The following is a 10,161-nucleotide window of genomic DNA, read 5'->3' on the forward strand; positions in this document are numbered from 1 at the left end:
CTTTAAGCTTCTTATGCTACTACTCACTCCGATCTGCTCCAAGTTATACTAATGATTATTGTCCTGGTTTGCACCATCTTTTTCACATTTAAGCTACTAAAGATTTGCATTTCTTAATGCTGTGTGTCTGTCTCTACCTCCAGAATAATGATTGTTCAGTGACTTGAGATGATTGGTCAATCTTGAAACTCCAAACAAAGGACTTGATACTTTTCCAGATAGAGACGGCGCCTAAGCCTCATTTCCTGACCGTCTCCTTATTGCTCAGATGTGGCCAGAGCCTCTGACTGCGTTACTCCTACTGATGCCTGAGCACCTCGCTTCCCCCACAACGAGGGACATGACCTCCCAGGAATGAGCCTTCCTGGCAATGAGGGCAATATCAATATGTCAAACAGTTGATCTGTGATGCTTTCTGATGAAAGATCTAGATCAGGAGGGTAAAATGTGGACAGCGATAACAAAATGGAATAATATATGTCAAGGATTCTAAAATGGAGCTGGGAGGCCATTAAGGAAATGGGGCTTATGCACACACACCATGTCTCTACCCAGAGGGAATGTAGCTTTTGAACTATGCTTCACTGTTGTCATCTTGACCTTCCTTCAAGAAATATGCTTACTCCCATAGATAAGAACTTTCTGCCTTAGAGATGGCCTTAGCAACCAATCACTTATAGCCAGAAAGTAACAGTTGTTGCAGCACCAATCACAAATTTTGCAAAACCACCTGTGTAATTTATCTCTTTTTTGCCTTTATAAACCCTTGCCTTGTTTTTCTTCCTTGGAACACATTTTGGATTTCCGCCTGAGTCTGTGTCTCTCGAGTTGCAATTCTAATTGCACAAATAAATATCTGCTATTTGAATTGTGGTGAATTTTCCCTTGGTCCGCATCTCACAGTCCTGGAGGCTAGAAGTCCCAGATCAAGGTCTGGGAGTGTTGATTTCTGCTGAGGCCTCTCTTCCTGGCTTGCAGAGAGCTGCCTGTTGCTGAGTCCTCACATGCGGGGAGGGGGAGAGAGTAAGTTTCTGGTGCTTCTTCCTATAAGGATACTAACCCTATGGGATCAGGGCCCCGCCCTTATGACCTCATTTAACTTTAATTACTTCCTGTCTCCAAATAAAGTCACGTTGGAGGTTGGGGGTTCGACATATGAATTTTGGGGGGAAAATTCATCCTATAGCACCCTCCTTTCTCAGGGCTCTAACTACACCACGCACATAAGTGAACTGTAGCCTGTATAATGTTGTGTTTTTAAGTCGTCTTTATTTTTCTGATTCTAAAAGTAACACATATTGGGGCCGGCCCGGTGGCGCAAGCGGTTAAGTGCGCGCGCTCCGCTGCGGCGGCCCGGGGTTCGCTGGTTCGGATCCCGGGCGCGCACCGACGCACTGCTTGGTAAGCCATGCTGTGGCGGCGTCCCATATAAAGTGGAGGAAGATAGGCACCGATGTTAGCCCAGGGCCGTCTTCCTCAGCAAAAAAGGAGGAGGATTGGCGGATGTTAGCTCAGGGCTGATCTCCTCACAAAAAAAAAAAAAAAAAAAAAAAAAAAAAAAAAGTAACACATACTTAGAGTAGAAATTGTGGAAAATGCAGAAAAATATAAAGAAAATAAAAATACATAAACATGCAACATGGAGATAAACATTATTGATATGCCAGGGGTTTTTTTTGGTCTTTTTGTCTGTGTACATACATTCATACATGTTTTTTTACACAGTTTGGATCAAACAATATAAAATTATTTTGGTAACAGCTTTCTTGAGATATAATTCACATACCATACAGTTCACCCATTTAAAGTGGTGTACAATCCAATGGTGTTTAGTACATTCACAGAGCTGTGCAACCATCACCACAATCAATTTTAGAACATTATTATCCTCTCTGAAAGAAACCCACACCCTTTAGCTGTCAACCTCCAATCTCTCCTATCTCCCCAGCCCTAGGCAACCTCTAATCTATTTACTGTCTCTGTGGATTGGCCTATTCTGGACACTTTGTATAAACAGAATCATACGATGTGGTCTTCTGTGACTGACTTCCGTCACCAGCAGAATGTTTCCAGGTTCATCCCTGTTGTACAGGATGCATTCCTCCTGCGACATGATCCATTCCTGCAGCAGCATGCTACCCCATTCTTTTCTCTTTTCAACAGCTATATGGAGATAAAATTCACATGCCATACAATTCATTTAAAGTATACAATTCAATTTCTTTTAGTATATTCATGGAGTTGTGCAACCATTACCATAATCAATTTTAGAACATTTTCATCACCCCAAATTTCATTCCCTTTTATTGCCAAATCATATTCCATTGTATGGGTATAACACAGTATTTACTCACTCATCAGCTGGTGGACATTTGCACCTTGTAGACATTATGAAGAATGCTGCTATGAGCATCTGTGTACAAGTGTTGGTGTGGACGTGTGTTTTCACTTCTCCAGGAGCGGAATTGCTGGGTCATATGGTCACCTCCATGTTTACCCTTCTGAGGACCTGCCAGGCAAATCATGTGATTTTTTTATCTGGATTTTCTCACTTTATTAATCATGTATTTTCACAAATTCTTAAATGTTCTTTGAACACTTGGCTTTTTTTTTTTTTTGTGAGGAAGATCAGCCCTGCGCTAACATCCACGCCAATCCTCCTCTTTTTGCTGAGGAAGACTGGCTCTGAGCTAACATCTATTGCCAATCCTCCTCCTTTTCATCCCCCAAAGCCCCAGTAGATAGTTGTATGTCATAGTTGCACATCCTTCTAGTTGCTGTATGTGGGACATGGCCTCAGCATGGCCGGAGAAGCAGTGCGTCGGTGTGTGCCCGGGATCCGAACCCGGGCCGCCAGCAGCGAAGCGTGCGCACCCAACCACTAAGCCACGGGGCCAGCCCGGAACACTTGGCTTTAATGTTTGCAGAGTTCCAAATCTTAGTTAAGGAATCCCCTGTTATTGGGCCTTTAGATTACTTCCAATTTTCGTATTATAAACAGCACTACAGTGAAAATCTTTGAGCATCAATCCTTTTCTGCATTTCTGGTTATTTCTGTAGAGCAGATGAGTCAGACCATGGGTCAAAGGGCACAGGCAGTTTTAAGGGTCTCGGTTCATAATGATAAATTGTCTTCCAAAGAGTTGTGTCAGTTTGCGTTCTCACAGGTTGAGGTTGGGAATACCACTTGCACTCCACTTTGTATTTTCATTGTCTCCTGAGGTCACCAGGTAGGGACTTTGGTGTATTTGACCCTGTGGTCAACTCAGTGTGCAGCACATAGTACAAGTTCATGTTACACAAATGTGTGAGAGCAGAGGAAGAGCCCAGTTAGTGCAGGGACCGTGGGGGACAAGGAGGGTACAGGTATTTGAGTCATTGTGAAGGCCAGCTCCGTAGGACTTACCCCTAGTTGACATGGGACTCAGTGCAGACTCAAGTGGTAACTAGGCATCTCGAGTTCCAGAACTCTCCCTGTGTAAGTTGAAGTGGCCAATAGAAGATGAGGAAGCCACATTCCACAGTCATTTAGGGGCAGCCACTGGTGGGGACGGTCTGAAAGCTGGCAGCAACTCTTTTGTGAACTCCACTCTGCAGGCAGCAGTCTTTATGCAAAACCCTGGGAGAATGACCTTCACTGAGCTGGTGAGGTCATCAAACTCTCTGCTCACCGGACATCCTGAGGAGAAACCCAGCACAAGGCAGCACACTGTCACTTTCTGAGAACTTGGTTTCTTTTACTTACACAGACAGGGTTTCAAAGAAGCTCCTTACAGGGCAGGCCTGGTGGCGTAGCGGTTAAGTGCGCACGCTCCGCTGCAGCAGCCGGGGTTCTGATCCTGGCTGCGCGCTGGCACACCGCTTGTCAAGCCATGCTGTGGCAGCGTCCCCATAAAGTGGAGGAAGATGGAAACAGATGTTAGCCCAGGGCCAGTCTTCCTCAGCAAAAAGAGCAGGATTGGCAACAGATGTTAGCTCAAGGCTGATCTTCCTCACAGGAAAAAAAAAATAAAGCGCCTCAGGACAGCTTCTCTCCTATGGATGACGTCATTACTCCCCAAACTATTACAATAGAGAAGGGCAGGGGCTCGAAGGGGATTCCGGGGTCCTGCTCTATTTCTTGATCTGGGGGCTGGTTACACAGCTTTATGCTGTTTGTGAAAATTCGCCAAGCTCTGCCCTTAATCCATGTGCACTTTTCAGGATAAATGTTGTTCCTCAACAAAAAATGAAAACCAGAGAAGTTGGGGGAAGAGAACTAGCACTGAGTCTTTCTCTGCACATGCTCTTTCCGTGGGGTCTGTCATCTCATCCCGTCTCACAGTGACCCCGGCTGGTAGCCCCGTTTCACACAAACACAAGGCTGAGTCCTGGGAAGGGATTTACATGGACTGTAAGGATTCAGAGGTATTTCCCTTAAAGCTGAGGATAAAATCTGGGCTCCACAGATTAGCCTAATGATAGCAGTTAAGGGGCAGGAAATAGAACATTGTACCTAGACTACTGCTGATCTCCGATTCAGAATCCAAGATCCAAAGTTGATGGATCAAGAGTTGGTCCCAGGCCTGTCTGACTCCAAACCCCACAGGATTTCCATTATATTAAAGCTTCTGATAATAACCATACATTATATTGAATAAGCTGTATTGGTGCAGGAGAATTTCATATATCTCTCAATTTGTTTTAGAATGATAGAGTCCAGTGCTGACAGGCATTCTCAGAGCAGAGGGAACATGGTCAAGGCAAGCTCACCTCTGGCTGTGGAGCTGTAGAGATGAGGCAGGTAGAAGGAAACAAGGACGGTTGACACCAGGTGTCCTAAGCCTGAGGGCTGAACTGTGAAAACACATCTCTGGAGAGGCTTTGACTCAAGTCTGGATGGAAATAAATCAGTGTGAGAATAAGCAGTGATTTGAGACTAGACTTTCTTTTAATAATTTGTATTTGGAAATTCTCTCCTTAGTGTTTAACTGCCTTGGAAGAGAGTGACTTTTTTTCTACATTAAAAAGGGGAACTAGAATGAAAAGATGTCCTGATCTCCCTCACATCCACACAAGGGAATCTTCCAGCACCACAATCCACCTGCAGGCAGGACGGGCTGGGGAGAGGGGCCACCTTGCAAGGGCTGAACCTGCAAATCCAAACACCAGAGCTCCCCCGAGTCAGCTATTCTCTCTGAGCCAATGAAGAACCAGGCAGGGGTCCGAGGAGGGGCCAGGGTGGTACCCCAGTCAGGAGCAGGAGTGGAGCCAGAGGGGCGTCATGACCCACATTCAGGCCTGGGCTGCAATGTGGACTTGGCCATACCATGGATCTGGGCAGGGTGCTCTAGTTCTCTAATACCCACAATCTCCCTTTAAATGGTCCCTCACAGGACTGTTGGGAGGGTCCGAGGTGGGGTGTATGGAAATCTTACAGAGAGATCCAGCAGTTCCAGGGCCAGACACTAGATTCTCCAGGACAGACTTGAGAACATCTAAAGCAGCCTGCACTTTGCCTGGGATTCCTGGACACCTAAGAAACACACATGGACACACTGAGAACAGCTGAGCCTGGGCAGGCCGGGAGAGCAGCTTGAAATGAAGGAGCCATGTCATCTCTGGTGACATGGCTGAGGATGGCTCCACTGTCTCTGCTCAGAAGGAATCTCCATGGACGGAATGCCCTGGGTGAGGCTGCAGGGCCGGGGAGAGAGGAAGGGAGAGAGTGCTGGCTGAGTGCCCACCCAGTGCCAGCTGTGCCAGGGACAAAGGTACAGACACACAAGACACACCCCTGCCCGTAGAGAGCTTACCCATTGGGGGAGGAGAGGAAAAGGAACCTCATATAAATGCAGTGTGATAAGTGCAATAGAGAGTGTGCCCCAGCTCCCCCTGGAGTAAAGGTCGGATGGGGACAGAGCCCCTGAGCTGAGCTCCACAGGTGAGGTGGGCGGAGCCGGGCACTTCAGCAAGAGGAGCAGCAGGAGCAAAGCAGAGGTGAGAACTCGCCCCGTGTGCACGGAGAATCCCAGGCAGCTGGGAGTGAGAGGATGGGTTTCAAAGTGGGAGGGAAGAGGGGGATGGCAGAGCCCAGATCCTGAGGACGTGCTGTGAGTGACACACTGGGAAGCTCGGATTTATCCAGAGGGGAGCTGCTGATGGGCTTAGAGGAGGGAAGGACAGGGGCACGTTTCTGGTTTAGGAAGATCACCTGGGAGCAGGTGGGAAGGAAGGGCCAGAGAGGAGAAAGCAGCAGGACCACAGGACTGGGGGAGGGGAAGTGAGAAGGAGGAGCAGGCAGCCTGGGCGCGCTGCAGGAGGTGAGATGGAGGAGGGAAGATGTGGGAAAGAGAGGGAGGGGCGAGCACTGGGCCCCAGCTTCTGATGGGAAGGAGTCCCCCCACCACTTCTCCAGTGGGCTGAGATGGAGGAAGCGCAGCTGGGAGGGAAGGAGGGAGGGGGAGGAGTCTGCAGAAGGGCATGGGCCACGCCAGAGATGGGTGAGTGAATGGCAAAAGGAAGAAGTGGTCACAAGAAGAAGCCAGGAGGCCCCTCCCCATCTGGACTCTGGACCCTTGTACCCTGCTGCCACTGGGGTGGGGAGACATGACAGAGAAGGGATCTGTGTCGACAGGTACAGGCAGCCCTGTGCTGGGGTCTCCCCCATCAGGCTAGCACTCACAACAAGAATCCTCAGTGTCTGGTTGACCCGGAGGCCCAGGCCCAGGCTCAGGGCTCCCACCGCAGAGATGCGGTTGTTGCTGCAGCAGAAAGACATGTGCACTGTGCTGCCTTGCACACAGATCTCCCCAGGCTCCCAGCTGGAGCTGCTGGTGCATCCACTGGGTCAGGGTTCACATTCCAGCCTCCACACACGCCCCAGGGACCCGGGGCAGGTCAGTGTGTAAAAGCTGAATGAGGACCCCGCTTCATCGGAGGCTCCCAGTGTTCAGGAAGATCCCCCAGCAAACACGCCTAGAGCGTCCCTCCCCTGGTGGAGACCAGCAGCTGCCCCCTGGCCCTCAGAGCTCAGCAGCAGCTCCCATGAATTCTGCCCCAGCCGGCACCCTGTACCTATCACCAAGACAGCATCTGTTCTGGGAAACCCCCCAGCTCCCTCCCCACCTCCTCTCCTCCTCCTCCTCCTCGTCCTGCTGGAACTGAACTCCAGGCCTCAGCACAGCTCTTGCCCACTTTGTCTCGGAGCCAGTTCCTCTTCTCCCTGACTCTTCAGCCCCCAGCTCTGGCCTGGAATATCAGCATCTCTTGTGGTCTCCTCTGGCGTTGGCTCCTTCCATGGGGAGCAAAGGTGGGCAAGATTGCAGCGGGCAGGCCATGCTCACTCTGGCAGCCCATGACCCATTGAGTCTTTTCCTCCTTCCTTCCATCTGGCTTGCGGCCCCTGCTCTGGTCCCCTGCTTAGGCCTGGGACCCTGCCTAGGCCTGGAGGAGCAGCCCACACAGCAGGCCCCCAGCAGCCATGTGCTGAGCAGAGCATGTGAGCACCCAACCTGCACCAGGCTCTCTGAACATGCTTCACACGTATGTGTGTGATTCCCAGCCCCCCACCTAGGCAGTGGGAATTATGAGCCCCAGTGTTTGAATGATGAACTCAAGTGAGAAAGACGGAGCTGGTGCTCTTGGATTGTGGCTCTGGCTCCATCATGGGTAGACTGTGGTAGGTTTGGGAACTAAAGTGGTGAACAGCTGCAAGACCATGGAGCCCCTGGTCCCTGGGGTGGCTCTTGGCCCAGAGACTGTGACACAGGGGACACCGCATGCTCCTCACCTCATGCTGAGTTCCTGCAACACGTTGTTGGTCTGAAGTGCCTCACCCACCGCAGAGGCTCCAGGATCTCCAAAGCCATTGTCTGAGATGTCCAGGACTCTCAGGAAGATGTTTGCCTGGAATGCAAAAGAGAGAAGCCATGGGACCACATGTGACAGTAGAGAAAGTCAGGGGACACAGCCTCAGATGCCAGGAGGCCTCATGTGCAAAGAGCATGGACACAGTGTAGAAGGGCAGAGTCCAGGTTAGAGTCTTGTGGCTTGGATGGTGGTGAGCAGTGTAGCCGAAGCCCTGGAAGCACAGTGGAGAGAGGGGTGTGGATGTGAATGACCCTCAGAGCCTGGGGGACTGCCACGTGGCAGCAGGCCCCAGAGACACAGCAATCAGGCCCCATGCCCACTTGGGGCCCTCTCAAGGGCAGGCACCCCAAGGCATAGAGCAGCCAATATGCCCAGGGGGCTCCAGTGAAGGGCTGTTGGGGAGCTGTGATGGGGAGAAGAGTGAAGCTGGTGGATGTGCTGGGAAGACAGAGCCTGATCTGCCACCTTGTGGGCAGGACCCCAGGTCAGTCCTGTCAGAGGGCACGGCAGCGGCTGCCATTCCTTGAGGAGGACCCACAGGGGGAGCCGGCACCAGGAGCACTGCAGGCCCCTGTCACCCTGGCAGGGGCTGGAGCCACCCGTTCCCGAGTCCTGCTAGCCACAACCTCCAAGGGAGTAGGTGGGCTGTTGAGAGTGTGCTGGGACCCAAGGGTGCCAGGGTGTCATCTCAGGAAGCATCTGTATACGCCAAACAGTGAGCATGTGTCTTCGGACTGCACCATGTCCCCACCATCCTAGTATGTGATGTCTGGGGAAGGTGTGCGACAGTCACTTTTGGACCCCTCAGTAAGTGATGTGAGAGTGGACATGGAGACGGAACACTGTCGTCATTAAGTGGAGCTGGGAACATCAAAGTCACTTAAGGAAATATTCTTGAAGCTCTGCTGAAAAGATCCAAGGTTCATTTCTGAAGAGCTGCAGAGACAGGGAGCTGGCACCTGGGAGACCCGCCCCTAAAAGACAGGCCAGAGGGGCTGATGAGCGGGGGCCTCATACCTCCAGGACCCTGGCAAAGGCCAAGGCTCCTGGGCCTCAAAGGTGTTTCCAGCTCATGTTAAGCTCGGTGAGTGCTGTGTTTTCTGCCACGGCTGGTCCAAGCGTCTCCCCTTCAGATACACCAAGAGAGACCTTCTTATTCACTGTTTGTTCCTTCAAAAAATGATACTGATGCCCACTGTGTGCCAGGGTCTCTGCTGAGCACAAGGGTCACAGAGTTGAACCCAACATGGGCCTGCCCTGCCCTCAAGGATTTCACATGTAATGGGGGGGCATAAATACAAATTAACGGGATGTGACCTATTCTAGACGACAAACAGGGAGGCGTGGGAACAGAGTGGGGGCTAACCCTGCCTGGGGGTCAGGAAAGTGAGGACAGAGGAGATAACCTTGAGGACTGAGGGACTCCCCATGCATGTGTGTGCACACACAGTGGAGGGCAGACACAGGGAAGAGTGAATGTGTGGAGGCCGAGGGAGCACAGGGAACTTGTGGAATCGCACGCAGGCCTGGCACTGGTGCTGGTGGTCATGGGGGGAAGCCAGTGAAATGTGGTAGGGGCCATGGGCACGTGAGAGATGCTGAGAGCCTTGAATGCTAGGACAAGTGTCTTGGGCACCACCCTAATGGGGGTGAGGAGGCAGGGAGGTCTTTAAGAAGTGACAAGGTTGGATTCCTTAGTGGTAGGTAGAGGGGATGGACTGTGGTGGGCAGGGGCAGACGAGAGGACAGGGGACTGTTGGGAGGCTTGTGCCATAGTCTATAGGTAAGAAGTGATACGGCCAGCCCCGCTGTGGTGGAGGGGAAGCAGGGGTGGTAGAGAAAGGAAAGTGGGGCCCTGTGGGGTTAAGTACCCTGAGAAATACTCAGCATGTAAAAGGGGCAGAGGGCCCACCCACCCACCCTGCTCTCCACTCTGTCAGCGCTCAGCCAGTCTGGCCTGCGTCCAGTTCTCAGAAGTGCTGGGACCAACGTGCCTCTGGGCTGACCCCTGTGTGGAAGTGTTGACCCCCTTCTTCACCTGGCTAGCAGCTCCTCATCCTTCTAACCTGGGGTCATGGTGTCAGGAAGGCTTGCCCGCCTGGCTGGGCTGGGCCACCTCGGGCCTCATGTCCACTGTGCTTCCATTGTTCCAGGCTCTGGTCATTAGACCTCTCTCTGCCTGGCCAGTCTCTCCACCAGCCTAGGACTCCCTCAGGGATCTGAGTTTGACCCCTCTCCGTGGTCCCAGCACCGAGCACAGGTCTAGTAAGACTGATCTGAAGAAATGCACAGAGGAAAACAGACGCACTG

Source organism: Diceros bicornis, chromosome 35, assembly GCF_020826845.1.
Source record: "Diceros bicornis minor isolate mBicDic1 chromosome 35, mDicBic1.mat.cur, whole genome shotgun sequence".
NCBI lineage: Eukaryota > Metazoa > Chordata > Mammalia > Perissodactyla > Rhinocerotidae > Diceros > Diceros bicornis.